The sequence below is a fragment of the Larimichthys crocea genome, chromosome VIII (genome assembly GCF_000972845.2).
Source record: "Larimichthys crocea isolate SSNF chromosome VIII, L_crocea_2.0, whole genome shotgun sequence".
In the NCBI taxonomy this organism is placed as follows: Eukaryota; Metazoa; Chordata; class Actinopteri; family Sciaenidae; genus Larimichthys; species Larimichthys crocea.
The window spans coordinates 9,727,959-9,744,107 of record NC_040018.1 but is presented as its reverse complement, the minus strand read 5'-3'; the positions used below and the strand labels follow the sequence as shown (position 1 = coordinate 9,744,107).

The following is a 16,149-nucleotide window of genomic DNA, read 5'->3' as shown; positions in this document are numbered from 1 at the left end:
CTTGCCCGGCTCCACCTCTTTCTGGTTCTCTCTCCCTGTGTCTGCTGTACACAACTTGTGTATTGGACTTTTTTGACCACAGCAGCCACATGTGTAAGAGGCAGGTTACTGTCTGCGATGCTGTGCTCATGACATGAACAATATACAAGACTTGTCTAATCTGATGACCCTACTGGCTCTATGACAATGTTTAGATTTATTAGAATTAGTTATGTTTAGGCATACTTGATTAAAGTCATCAGTCAAGTTCATGTTCACAATAGAATGGCTAGAATACCTGGTGAAGAAAAGGTTACAGTCATAGTTAAAATATGGCTGACTGCTGCCCCCTCAGGCTGGAGGGTGGAAAACACTCACTGACACATGGTGAAAACTGCAGCTGGACTCGGTGGAGACCCATCCAATGAGCTCAGCAAGACATTAACCACATCAGCAACCAATTACAGTAGAAGGCACCAGTGTAGGTTGTGCTTATGATAAAGTGTGCACACAGTGAGAAAAAAAGTTTATTAAAAGAACGGAGCGATTGCTAATCCAAGCGGCTCACAATCAGTTCGACAGGTTCTAATGAAACACCTTGATCAAGAACGATTTCACTGTTTGAGTTATCACCTCATGTCAGCTTCATAAATAAGCAGATGTTGTTTTCTTAAATTATACCTCAAAAGGTATAAAAAGCAGTTCTAACCGAGAGGCAGAGATGATCTGTTAATTAGAAAAAACAGGAAATCAGAAAAGGTGAGATTTATGCTTCAGCGGAAATCATTTTTTGTTCGCTAGATTAAACATAACCCCAACTTGTTTTGAGCTTAACAACAAACTGCTGTCAGTCTTCCCGTGTGAACGGCCTCAAATGAAGTCAAAGGTAAAACCAATAATGAGAGAACCTGCAAAAGAAAAAGAAAAATAGCCAAGGTGTTTGATACTAAAGTATGCAAAAAGATCTAAACAAACAAAGAGGAGATGAGAGCATGTTGGTCCCATGTGTGTTTCTTTTTATAAAGTAACACATTTCATGCTTGACAGAAGAGAGGAGCGCGTCTTTTAAGCTACTCGTATGGCAATTATATGCAAATCCTACAGCTCTGAATACAAATAAGTATTTACTTGAAATGTATTTCTTGTCTTGGCACATCATACGGCTGCAAACACTTCATCACTAAGTGCGTTTTTTCAACTGGCGTGGAGCTCTCGCAGGGTCACGTCTCTCGGTAGGAGACACTGTGAAGCTGCAGCAAATGAAATGAAAAGGACACAGAAGTTCTTTCTGCTCGCCAGAGTCTGTGGTCTCTGACAGAAGTGAACTCTTATAAAACAGATTTATGTATGGCTTCTACAAGGGCGTTTAATCATAAAATAATAATAGTCAAAAAATAGAGCCGCTGGTTTTGGATCATTTCTATGTACCTGTTCTGACCTTGCAGGCTTAATGTAAGAATAAAAAAAGAATTGGAAAAGTTGAGTTGGTAGTTATAAAAGCTCCTCTGGGTATTTAATACATATATTTCAGTTCCATATGTTACACAGTTAACGTGTCTCACTCTTTTCTTATTGTTTTATCAAGATTTAGACGTTTTTGAAGCATTTTGTCTTTATATTATGAATCATATTATTATGACTGCATCTATAAAACTACCATTTTTATATTTAGGTGCTTGTTTATTATCATGTACACCTCTTAAACTAACTAACTAACATTCCAGCAATACATTGTCTTCATGAGGTGTTGATGCAACTGTCATTTCTGAGGATGTACGTTGCTGTGTTGTTGAACTGAACAGCACAATACTTAGTCCACACTCACTGAAATACACAGGCTCCACAAAATATTGGATTTTTTTAAAACTTATATTAGTTTTAGCCAGTACGTGCAGCTAAGAAACAATTGTCAATTGTTTGTTATTTGCTGGGTTTAAAGAGTGATGTGTGTGTTCGCGTGTCTGTATGTATGTGTGTGTGTGTGTGTGTGTGTCTCCCAGAGGACTAATGGTTCAACCTATTCCTCCAGTTCAGTCGGGCTCTCCCTGCGGTTGATTAACTTTGTGATCCATTAAGTGGCTCCATCCCCTCAGCAGGGAGAAAGTGCCCTCCACCCTACCCTCGGAGGATTAGGGGAATCCCTCAGACATCATCAAAGGGACTCCAAGGTGAACAGTGCTGCCGACTTTCCATGAAGTGTCAGTGAACAGAGCGGCGACTCTGCTGTATGCGCACAAATCCAAGGCTGGTCCAATACTGTAATGTGTTTTCTTTTGACTACTGAGGTCAACAGAACAACATTAACGACAAAAGGTTATGACATGTTTACTGCTGGTGACTAATGACGGGATTAAGGCACACGCTACATGATCAACTGCCCTTTCATACATTACTCTGTGAAGCAAAGTAAATTTGTATTTTTGACACAATCAATCAAAAAGTTTGTTTATTTATTGCATTGATTTGGCTTTTTTTTTAATTAAATCTTTTGAGGCTAAAGCAGCTCTGATGTGATGACATTTGAAAAATGAAGTGAAGTGAAAAGGTCAGACTTTTACACCTTTAAAGGTTCCTCTCCTCTTTTTTTGTTGGTAAATAACCATAAATTTGCTGCAATATGATCTTTACACAAGTCAATCCTCATAAATATTTTGTCTGATCTCCCAGATGAGCTTGTGTAAATATTTAATCATTTAATTTTAGAAAAAAGTACATACTGTATGTGAGAGGATTTGACTTCCTCTCTGGATGCTGCTGGGCCCATTGGAGGATGCATCATGCATTGCCTGCATATTAATTACTGATTCACTATCACAGTCACGGCATGAAAGTATTTATTCACTAGGACATTTTTCATGCACGCAAACTTGTATACTTCTCTGAGCATGTGGCTTTGTAGCAATATGCATAATTATGGCACATCAAATTGTTTATTTAAAAGGCAACTTCTGCTCGAGGTATTTTGTAGTTCACAAAACCATCATATGTTGTTCATATATTAACTAATGTAGTACAGTCTGCATAGACTAAAACATGCTGTCTCCTTGGATGCCTCAGTGCTAACCTTATGGCCGCTGGTTCTCCATGTTTGAGCTTATTAACTGCATATCTTACATACTTGACATTAGTGTTTCAGTACATGATGGAAATCAGCATACAAAAGTTTAGTTTATCCGTCACAGCGTTGCTTTATTTTATCGTCTGTCTTTTAACATCTGCATTTATGTTAATCATTGACTAAAGGGCGTTGGTTTGATCGTCTGTAAACAACTCATAAATACAACATACATGGGGTAGCGTGAGAAAGAAAAACATAAATTCAGTAGGTTTTTGCATTAAAAGGAGCTGCTGTGTGGCAGATTGTAAAAGCACGCTTGCTTGAGCATTCTTGAATGAAGTGCCTGCTGGTGAGGACACTTTGGAAAAGCCACATTGTGCAGAAAGCATTTACATATGTTTTTTTTTTTTTTTTTTTTTTTAAGTGACAACAACAAAACCAGAAATGAAAAAAAAGCTTTTTTTGTCAAAAAAAGACAATTTATGTCTGCTGTAATGAAGATAAAGGCTCAGATATCTGAACTGTGTGATTAACAGGAAACTGCAAATAACTGCAATCATGTTAATTCTTGTAATATACTTGAAAATGTGTCAATGTGTTTTCACAGTCAACACTAGCTAAACATTATGTTGAATTTCACATCTGTGTTTATATTCAGTCATGTACAGCATCTCTGAGCGTTATGTAAAATGTAGAAATCTTCAGGGCAAAACAGCCGCAGCTCATGACACAAAGCTAATATTTCATCACAAAGCATCTGTGCAGAATTCCTTTATTATGTAAATGTTCTGTATGCAATGCGTATAAACTACATATCAATTTATTCTCTCAAAATAATGACAGAATGATTCACATCAGATTTTTTTTTTTTTTTACCATCTTGTGCAATTCCTCATTTTATCAGCAGAGTGAAGCTTTAAACCAGCAATCAGCTGCAATCATTTCTCATATAAAGGAGAAGGAAATCATGTATTTCATCCCAACCCTAACCCTGAAGTTTTTCTTGTGCACTCGCTGTAGAAATCACCAGAATTCACAGTGTTAACACCAAGATGCTCGAGCCAAGCAGTGCTATGAATTATATGAAGCTGCAAGGCCACAACTTTCATTTTAACTTTTCCTCAACAAGCCCAGACAAGGTGTGAATGTGGCATGAAATGAGGTACGGAAGCAGGGCCAATTGATATTTAATTAATGCTAGGCCTGACTGGAGGGCCCAGGCTCATCTGCTGCATGTCTCATCCAATATGTATGATTTACAAGCGGGCTTCTTGCCATAGCAAACTTTCCACGCAATAAGGGGCATCAGTGTGAAGTGGTGTACACAGCCAGCACACAGAGGAAGGAAGAATTCTGCAGCAAGACTCTGTAAATCTTGACAAATGCTATGTGGACTATGCCAACATGCACTAAATTTTGTGCATAGGATCAAACATATCTGAGAGCACGGAATACAATAAAATGTCAAAGGAGCTTAGAGTGCCTAAAATTAGCTTTGTTCTATCTTTTTATATCAAGATGACGATTTGTGTTAAAAGGCCTTTGTAATTCCATTTTAAATATTTAGAAGCAAAGCAAAAATATAAACACCTTTGGTGTTTTGGGAAGCGCTGAGGACACCTCTTTTTTTTTTAAACCTTCCTGTTTTATTAATGAACATGCTCTATAAAGATGAATCTGCTGCTGCCTGAACTAAAATAAGATTGTACAGATTCCCTGTTTGCAGGATGGGCTGTTTAAACTCTTAGACATTCATAGTAACTCAACTACTGGTATTCCTATGGGCTGAGCAGACGCTGAGAGTGATGCTTGGCTGGTAATGTTCAAACAAAGCGATGCAACCTTCAAAACACAGATTTCTAAAATGTGACTAAAAGTGTTTTATGAGTGAGGAAATTGTTAGAGTGTTCATCCACACCACTGCTGATGTGTTGCCAGGTTACATGTTCTTTATGCTCTTTTATTTATAGGATTTGGCCATTTAAGCACGTGTTTTATTGTCTAATGATGTCTTTCTTATATGAATGCATTATTTTGTTCATATTAGGCTACTGGGGGTGGACAAGACATAATATCAAATTTTGCTCACGAATCCGCTGATGATCAGTCTCCTAAAATATATTGGTGGTTGATGATGGTGTTCGTATTTGAACCTTTGATAACTGGGAGGATTGATGATGGTTGCATGCACTGCTGTTTCTGAGAGCCTGTGTGGTGGGTTTAAGCATATGTTTTACATATTTTTATAGATTTTCTTGTGTTTTAAATTCAAGCTTGCGTGTGTTCTGTTTCACCTGGCTGCAAAAACCAAAAACCGAGACCAGTCTGTCTCTGTCCTGTCTCAGAATCGACCGCATTTCTATTTGGCCTGGTGTTGGCCTCAGACAAAGTGGAGTCTGGATTTTATTTCAAGAGTGGTCAAGTCCACAAAATCAGGGGTCACTAAAGTGCCTGTGCATTGTCTGATTTCTTTGTTCGAGTCATTGTTCAACGACTTGACTTCTCGTTTGAAATGTTTCTGACTGCTAACAGCTGTCACAACTCCACGTCCACCTTCACACTCACTACAAAAAAAGTGAAGAGCAGAGTATTTTGGAGTTTTTCCATCACGTTTCTTTTTCTGTAAAGCATAAAACACTGTTGACGACTCCTCTTGAACTTGGGGTTGGTTATATAAATGTACCCAATCAAATGTGATTAAGGGTGGCTAGCTAAAAACACACTTGAATGTTGGCTAGTGGGTAACAAGCAGAACAATATCTTAGTAGGAGATTTGTGTTTGGATTTCTTTACATTCATAAAGAATGTGCTTCAATGAGGTCAAACTGATCAGTTTCACCTTTATTTTCCTAGTCCAGGTATAACAATGCAGTGCAGGCCAAATGTCCTGCAGCTCCTGATCTCTGTATCTCTATGTGCTACTCTATTAGATAAGCCAAACCTGTGATTCAGTCACATCTGTAGGATTTGAGTTAAATCCCTCTTGTAAATAAGCCACTTCCATTTCCCTTATAAATACGTCACATTACAGAAGACGCTCTGATTTCTGTTTCTCTGACTCTGTCTTGGTTAAATATTAAAAAAGGATGACTCGTTACATTAAATAGTTGCATTGACCTTTTTACGATTTACCCCTCACCTTTACCTCAAGTTTTTTAGCCCGTAGTGTTTCTGTGCACACACATACACACATACAGTAGAACCACTCACTTACAATTTCTGTCACCATGGAGAGACTCACCATGTACATTAACTCTCATCCAGCAAACTGAGTTAGATCCTGTTAGTGCGACATGACATAAGTCCACTAATTATAGTCAACTATTACATAAACTGTTTCCTTGTGTACGACGAGAAGCGTTAATTTACTGCTTGGAACAAAAAGACATGCTTATGTTTGAAAAGTCTGACTATGATAAAATGCTGCAGAATGGGGAAAAAAAAACTAAACATTGCACTCATTGCTGTGCTGTCTGTCACTCAAATATGAAATGTGCCACACTGTGTCAATAACAATAAAGTTGTACTTAATTGAATTTAAACAAGGTCTCCTTACTTGTTCCAAAAGTTGGAAACAGTGACACCAACATTCGGCTTGTTGCCAAAAATATATTACATCCGTACTGATAAGAACTACCATGGAGCGGTGGTACTCAACCTGGTCGGGAACCCCAAGGGGGTCAGGAGATAATTTCCAGAGGTCGCCAGATGATTGTGGGGTAATAAAATAAAATAACATGTTGTGGGAAACACTTTAATGACCTTCAACACAGGGGACAAGAACTCAAGAGCACTATCTACTCTAGGTTTTATACTCTGCTTTTATACATGGGAACAGGCACAGTTAACTCTATCTATTCTATCTATTCTATTTTTGTTCTTCTAGATCTAAAGCAGACATGTTGACTGTGAAGTGCATCATTTAAATAAATGTAAAAACATAAAATAAAGATGCCTGTGTGGGAAAAGTTTGCGAAAAGCAGCCTGATCATTTCTGGGTGTTGTGACTCTAAAGGGTTGCCATGGAGAATGAAATGAAGTTAAGCTCTGCTATTCTCGCTTGTCACACAGACTGGGCCCCCCGACTGCTTCTCGGTCCCGGTGCGCTGCATCGGTTGCACCAGCGATACTTAGGGCAGAGGTTTTAGCAGCCTAAACATAACAACATGTGGGACACGGGTTGTGAACACCGGTCTCCAGTGTGTATTGTTCACGGGAACACCTCCCCATGACGTCTGCGCAGGATGTCACACTTCATGTATTAGAAAATAGCAATTACGTTCACGGGTGAATGTTGAACCAGTAATATATCCTGCCTGAATTAATGCAGGCTTCATTAAGTAGGTGGGGGGTGTTGTGAGCAGTGGAATTTAGACATTTTATAATCCCATGGTGTTTATCATACTTCCAAAAATGTACACAAAGAAATGAGGTGTCTAAGTCCTCGTTTATACTTCCACTTTCATCCCTGCAAAGAGTTTAAGGCTGCACATTCCTTCCCAGGCTGCTGTCCTATATGAATTCAGCAGGAAGAAGTAAGAGGACATCATTTTTCCTGCCTGGGCTATCTGTCAGCCCCCCAACATTGCCCACGTTACATTAAATAAATGCCTGGCTTTTCTCAGGAGTCCACAGCAGCGTTATTAAACTGCCTACCTGTGTTACGATGATAGATCTCCTCCAAACCGTGGACCCCCAGCAAGCCCAGGTTACCCATAAATGCAGAACATAAAGAGATTGCTTGTGCGGACAACCGGTATAAGCAGTGAAATCAGGCTGCACACAGCTGACTGGGTCCCTATTTGGACGGAGGGCAACTGGAGGGGAAAGAATGACAGGCTGTCCAAGCAGACGGTATTTGACTTTGATAGTGACTGTGTAAAATAATAAATAATAAAGTTGTTTAAAGTTAAGATCCTTTAGATTTTCCTTAAATCAAAACACATTTTTATGTTAGCTGATTCACGGGAAATGATTCAGCATATTTGGCTTTACTGTTTTTTTTTCACAACGATACTAGCCTCACTGTTTGCTCAACATTTCCTACTGCTGCCGTGTCACTTTAAAAGCTTTTATTTTGAAGCCGTCACACGAAATTCATTGTGTCTGTCACAGAGGTTAGTGTTGACTGTGATCATTCATCAAAAGCGCCTCCACAAAACAAGACACAGTCGTTTTCTCATTTTTTCGACAGAAGATGAGTTATAAACCTGTTTGTTCTCTGTGGATTTTTTTTTTTTTTTTGACAAAGAAGTAGCTCAAGAAGTGTTTCCTGCCCATGGAATTCTGGGTATTAAACCACAACCACAAGTAACCATGGATGTTGCCATATCAACCATTTCAGGATCAAAGCTTCAACAATTAAATTACCACAGAGAAAGATGGTATTATCCAGCTCAGGCATACTGGTCTCTGAATGTAGAATGAAGCTGTTATGTAAAGTCTGCTATATGTATACAGGGTGAAAAGCGAGCGGGTGGTTGTTAAATAGGGACCCGACAACACATTTTCACTCAAGGGCCCCCCTAATCCAGCCATGACCATGAGATTTATAAATATTCTATACAGGCCAAAGATCAATGCATTTATTTCTAAGTGACAACCTAAGAAACATTAGACAGGACGCACAACAATAGACTCAACACTTTAGAGGCAAGGCTTAATCCACAAGCTTAATGCATACTGTAAAATGCACATATTGTGGCTGACACAAAGCAAAACAGGCAAACACTCGCACACAAAACTCATACATATTCTAAGCTGCAACAAACCCGTACAGTACGGGCTGTATTCGATTAATTATGCAATAGCTTGCTGACAGAAAGAAGAGAACCTAAATCTGCAGTCACAGTCATGTCTGCCTGCCAGTTTCCCACCAGGCCTTAGTGACAAGCCTGTGGATGGCAAGCGTGATAATGGATGGTTCTAATGGTCAAGCCTGGACCGCACATTAAGTATCCGGTCGATTCTCAGTATTGCACACAGGAAGTGCTGCCAGCAATCAATGCTAGGCTAATGTGCGAAAAGGAGTAAGTTGAATGTCAGTGTTGCTGATCAATAACTATTCATTTTCAGCGACCGCATTTCCACAAATAGGACACTTAATATTGTGCGATTGGATAATTACCATGCCCAATTAAGGATGTGTGACACTAAGCGATGGATGGTGGATGGAAAACATCTGCCACAAGGTGCTAATGGAGACATGTGCCAGACTCTGATCGACAGGTAGGAGATGGATCTTGATGTCTGCAAACTGTGGGGATGCCAGCTAAATCTGCAGGAGTCAGATAATCCTCTCTCTACCTCCACGGCACCGGAGATAATGGATGTCCATCCTCTCAGATTCTGCTCTAACAGGAATGCGCTGCTCCAAAGGGAAAAAGGACACAGCCATTTTACAACTACTACATTTGTTGCCAATCCTACACATTTTTCATGGTTTTTAAAATTGCCTCCCATCGCTTTTTTTTTTTAAAGATAAATAATAGATGCTGTTTTCATCTGCAACATTTGAGTCATACCCTTTATTTTCACTGTTATAGAAAATATCAAATAATTCCTTCTGGCCTCTTTCGGCTAAACACATTTTGGGAGCAAAGCGACAGAAGGTCACTCCAGATTATCTTGTCGTGGGAGGCAGTGACATCTCAATCTTATTTCCTCCAATCCAGTTGTATCCAGCCTCTGCTGATAACCTCAACATATTTCATTTTTGTAAATCAACACAAACACAATCCAGTCCTGTTGGACAGAATCACATTCAAACATTTCAAACTAGGTGTTAGCCCACTCTGGCCCCGAGGTAGACCTGACTTTGTTACAGCACATTCAGTGAAGCCCTCGCACGTCATGTCTCGCCAATAATCCTCAGACAAAAAAAAAAAAAAAAAAAAAAAAAAAAAGATTCTTATCTGCTGACTGTAATCTCTACGTTAACTTTAAAGCTTCTCCTCAAATGCAGCTTGATCAACAGCCCCTCTGTAACTGTGCTGCCGTATCTGAAATGTTTTATCCCACTCTGTAATTTACAACATAACAATTTAAACATTGACTCACCAGTGTACGCAAACAAGTTAATTACAGTATGATAATGGTTAATTGGCATTAGATAGTCATTTTAGTGATTTAATCTTTTTGGTATTCCAACCTGCCTCTTTACGCTCTTAAATGTAATACTTGGATTATTATTATTGTTTGATTATTAATGATTATATTATATGAATAAATTATATTATATTATGTTATATTATATTATTATATTATAAATATATTAGAATAATATTATATTATAATATATTATATATTATTTATATTATATTATTATATTATATTATATTATATTATATTATAATTTATTATCTATTTATATTATATTTACATTATATTACATTACATTACATTACTTACATTATATTTATCTTATTTATATTATATTATATTATATTATTGATGAGGACTTCTGTGACTGAGACAAGAAGTGATGCACCATTGCTGCCTCACCGTCTACAGAGAACAGTGTTCACAAAGAACATGTTTCAACTTAACTTAGCTGTATTAATTGTTTTGTATAAAAAACCCACTTTTGTCTGTCAATATTGAATAAATTCAGATTAAAATAATACGAGTATGTGTTATCATACATGAAGAAGATAATTTTATTAGATGTACTACTTATTTATTACATTATTACCTTGGGACTATACACTTTTGGCATTGTGACAGCACAAGTACAGTTTTAAGGAATAACAAAAAATTAAATCTGTTGTTTTCAGGGGTCACAGTAAGCAAATATGTAATTTAGCCAGTGTGCACAATGATGTAAGAGCAGCTCTGACTGTAGCTGATTAATATTTCTACTGATTTAAAATAATTCACCAGGAAAAACGATAGCCAAACACAAATCTTAACTCTCACTTGTATGTTTTTACACAGGCCCTTGTTCGTCTGGAGGGAACACGAAATAAATATCCACAAAGTTGAAAAAACAGGCCAAATCAGCAGAGCTGACTCCGTCAAATCAGCTATTTTGATCTAGAGTGGATTTCAATCAGATCCACTCAACTAGAGCAAAACACCTTGTAGCTTGTGTTTGCAAAGTCTTATCTAACCCACCCACATAGCGCCCGAAAGCTTGAGAGATGAGATCATCATTCTTAGTCCTGCAAGCCTCCTGATATATTAAGATACTGAGAAACAGATAAAACATAGGAGAAGTACTGCTCTTGGTTTACAGAGTGGCATCACTACAGATTTTCTTGGGACACTTAAACTATCCGTTCTTTTTTATCTCACTTTCATTTATGTGCCAAAACTTTCACATTAAATTTGAATGTAACTTTTTAAACTTTGTGAAGCTCCTGCTCACAGGAAATTCTTCTACTCATTTACCGGCAGAAATGTGAACTCTGTACTGAATCCTCCTCTGCCTCGGTGTGTAGCACTTTAGGAGGCCATAGCCAGGAGATACATAATAAAGACAATGTCAAGGCTGCTTTCTACAGTATAATTCAAAAAGCAATTGGAGAGATAATAGACACTTTGAACATGAGTCCTAATGGAGAATTTAATTGCTCAAAACACACCCACAACATTATCTTTGAGTTTACTTGACTGTCACTTTACAGGATGGAGTTTCTGATTAGCAATTATATCAGGGTCAGGGAAGAAATACTTTAATTACAGGTATTTTTATACTGAAGTGATGAGGAATGAATATCTCTACACTTCTAATGGATTGTGTTTGCCAAAGGAAGGACATTTCAAAAATAAATACATGCTTCTGACAGCCAAAGACAGAGAGACATTTCGTTTTTAAATCTCACCTACAATGTGTCAGAACATTAGCCTCTCATGTAACAATTACAGCTGAGTAAATGTTCATCATTCTTTGGCAGCAAACAAACTGAGACCATTAAACAGCTTGCAAAAGCTGACCCTGTTAACAGATTCTCAGTGCATGTTAAAAACTATGTGAAAATGTGTTTCATTACTGTGCAAAGGAGGGTACATGTAGACTAATACTGCATTCTGTAATACAGGTCTTTAGGAAAATAAGAATACGCTATTCCTGAAATGTTTTGTCACTCTCAAGTGCAGCCTGAGACCTCTGAAAGTTAATTGAAAAGGAATAAAGGAAACCTATTGCAGAAACCACAAAAACATCTCCTGTGTATGCCAACTGCTCCAGTTTTGGCATGTGTGCCTTTTACTATACAATCATTCATTCACTGGAGGCATTCAAATGAAAATATGAAATTTGGCCTGAGATGGGAAACATTTGCTCCTGCTCCTAGAAGAAGAAGCACAAAAGCCAGTTAAACTGTTTGCTTTAATAAGGCTGTTATCTGCTGGGCTCCTCTGCTGTGTGTTGTTTGTGTGGTGCAGATGACAAAATGGTGCAATATTAAGGCTGAATTTTGCAATTATGTTAAATCAAACCCTATATTGCTAAAGTATTTACAACATTTTACCTCACAGTTCTATTACATCTTGTCAGGACAACATGCATGTAACTAAACTATGAGATGAATTTGTCCCATTATCGTGTTGGCAATTAAATCTGGTCTGGCTTGTTATTCACAACATCTAGTAGCACAATCACTTAACATCTTTTACAAATCTTTTCGTACAACAAGTACCCATTCCATTAGCAAGCTCTAATTCAAACTAAATCTCCCCTTTGAGGAGTACTGCCAGCTACTGTTCCACCCTCTGTTGTGTATTTTAAGAGTGGATTATGAGAGTAACATGTGAAGCAGTTTTCATTGACGCAAGTAGAAAAAACTGTGTGGATGGATGCTATATTGAAAAGCAGCTTCTACAAATGAAAGCAAAGAAGGCTGTGAGTGTTTGACAGATGTGTGTTTTACACACTTATATATGCACACACGTTTTGTTTGGTTTCACATCAACAGGTTCAAGGTTCTATGGTATGGTATTGTATTCTATGTATATGATTTATTCTGAAATAATACAGCAAACTCACTTTCTTATACTTCGTGTTGATTATACTATGCGTTGGCCATTGAGGAAGGTCATCATCTGTGCTCACATGGTATAAATCAATCAACCAGCCTTGATGTGGCTGCTTATATAAAGCATAAATACTGAACTTGGGCTTGGTTTAGTCCATTGATAATTCCAGTATCAAAGTCTATTCAAACAAAACAGACACAGCCACAACAAATGCTGAAAAGAAAGAGATATGCAGCTTTTGTGCAATTCTATTATGAGAAGCAAAACAAAAACTTGGGCTACAGATGGCCATGGAAATGCAGACGGTATGGTGTGTCTGTTTTGAGGCAAAGTTTAGTTTTATTTATATCAGATACAAATATGTGATCACAGCAGTCTTATTCAAGACCACACCATGTAAAGTGCTACTTGAGTATCAAGACAGATCTGACTTGCCCGAAATCTGTGCAACAATAAGAAATGTCAACTTCAGCCCAATTCCAAAATGAGCCATAATTGACAAATTCACGTTAAAATCAGTTCACTCCATTAATGGTTAGTATGGTCTGTAATCCCTGGATTAATTCAGCCTTCACAAAGAAAGCAAATAAAACTATTCACACGACACGATTACATACAAACAAACAATGTAAAAAAGTGAATAGATGCAAATTCATGTCCGATTTCACCGGGACCCTAATTGGATGATGCAAATACAAAAACTTCACAAATTTGTGGGATACTAATGTTAAACTTTGAACAAAATACTTCTTTATTACCTATTTGCATTCATAATGGAGAAGACATTGCATTTCAAAAACAGGTAGCTGAAGTATTGTGTTGACAATGCAAAACACCAAGGTATTGCCATATGTATTATAAATGTACATACATTTACATCCACATAGTGACATAGATTTACATTTTTTAACTTTGGTTTGATTAAATCTAAGGCATTAACCTGTCTCTTAGACCCCATTCCAACTAGGTTGCCTTTATTTATCACTTCTTTACTAGATTAATCTGTCTTTATCATCAGGCTATGCATGACAGTTTAAAGTAGCTGTAATTAAACCGCTTCTCAAAAAGCCCACTCTTGATCCAGGCGTTTCATAGCAAAGAGACAGCACTAGTGAAAGTTACAAATGACCCTCTAATTGCATCAGACAAAGGACTTGTCTCTGTACCTGGCACTACATGGTGCCTGGACCTAATTGGTATTAAAGGAAGCACATATTAAGCTGGTCTAAGTCCTATTTATCAGAACAATCTCAATTTGTACATAATTATGAATCCACCATGCACGCCAAGGGTAGTAACGGTGTTGCACAAGGTTCTGTGCTTGGACCAACTCTATTCACCTTATCAGTGCGTCCTTTAGGCAGTATCACTCAATTAACTTTCATTATTATGCAGATGATACCCACTTATATCTAATGACAGATGAAATCAGTTCACTTCAAGCATGTATTCAGGACATAAAAACCTGGATGACGTTCTTGTTATTGGCCCCAAATACCTCAGAAAGTCTTTATCTAAAGATATAGTTACTCTAGATGGCATCAACCTGGCCCCCAGCACTACCACTGTAAGGAATCTCACCATTATCATTAATCAGGGTATGTCATAGGAGTAAGATTCTCTCTACTGGCTCCCAGAAAAATCTTTCTCCTCACCCACAAAGCTTGTCATGATCAGGCACCATCATATCTTAAATATCTTATGAGCTCATAGTAAAAAAAAACAAACACAGACCTGACTTACAAAACGACATCTTGCTTTAGGTATTTTGGCATCCTTTTAATCTGTTTATTGCAATAAAATCACACCAAAATAAGTTTCTTTTGGTCTCATACTGCTGTAATAAACCAGCTTATGGGCAAATATGTACCCATAAGTACACTAACATGAGAATGTGGGAATTTGGCTTTGCTTTCTGTGTGAACACACCATTTATTAGGCAATACACTGTGATCCTCTGACATTTTCTTACTCTTCACTCTTGCTACAGGCTACAGGCTTGTCGATTTGATCACTGAGTGAGTTTGAAAGCATCTATGAAGAAGATATATCTACATATCTACATTCCAGCTTTGCAAATTGTGAAAAGAGTGAGACTAAAGTGGATACAATGGATGGCAGTCATAAATCAACAATTAGTTTGACTGATGAGTTTATCACAGTTAGCACGGAAGCAGGCACTTTGAGAATTTAGTACTACTAAATCTAAATCAAAATGAGATGAAATATTGTTATTTTTTTCATTTGGCAATTTACAGTCAAAGCTTAAAGATGCAGTGTGTAAGATTTGGGGACTTTATTTTCAGAATAAGGCAAACATGGAATATAACATTCATAACTATGTTTTCATGCATGTATAATCACATTTAAATCTTTTTTTGTTTTTTTATATTCACAGTGGGAGCGGGTCCTCTTTCATGGAGGCCGCCACATTGAAACACTGTGTTGTTGCCCAGAACATAAAAAACTAAATTGTGACTCTAAACAGGGTCCTTATAGTGTTGTTTCTTCCTTTACTCTAGGAAGGTGAGGGTGATGTGAGGAGATTGCAATGAAGCGATTAGGCCACTAGATTCTATATATTCTAATTCTACACACTGGACCTTTAATTCTTAGATTAAATTAATGTCTATTTAAATGTATAATTACAAATATCAAAATCCAGAGTTCAATTTAACTGAGCTAAAACTAAATCTGGGCAGAATTGAACCCTTTAAAATCAAATGTTATAAGAAATGTGATTTATCATAACCTTTGATCTAATTTTAAGTAGAATTTTGCTAATTTTGATTAAACATAATTGCAGATGTTTCCAAATACTTGACTAAACCCAATGCTTCTCAGAGAGAAGCTTGCAGGTGCACCTATTTATACGTTTTGCTGGTGGACTCTGTGTGTGTGTGCATCTTGAATATTAAGTGACTGTGATTTGTGAGAAGTGAGAGTGTTTGAGAGCACAGTGTTGTGACATTCAATCACTCTGACGTGGAAAATGAGTAATTGTGGGTCTTGAGGAGGAAAACCCGGGAAAAAAATGTGACTCCCACAGGGGGATCACAGATCACTGACACATATCAGCTGTCTGATATCTGACTGATATGATCGTGTGGTTGCAGTACTGTTGACACTGGTAC

The 16,149-nt window shown here is 37.5% G+C and overlaps 1 protein-coding gene across 1 annotated transcript in view; it reads right to left on the bottom strand.

Annotated features, from left to right (window-relative positions):
• The window catches only part of gpc5a (glypican 5a), a 134,658-nt gene that overhangs the window by 18,097 nt on the left and 100,412 nt on the right, over positions 1 to 16,149 (bottom strand). The gene's annotated exons all lie outside the window — the stretch shown is intronic.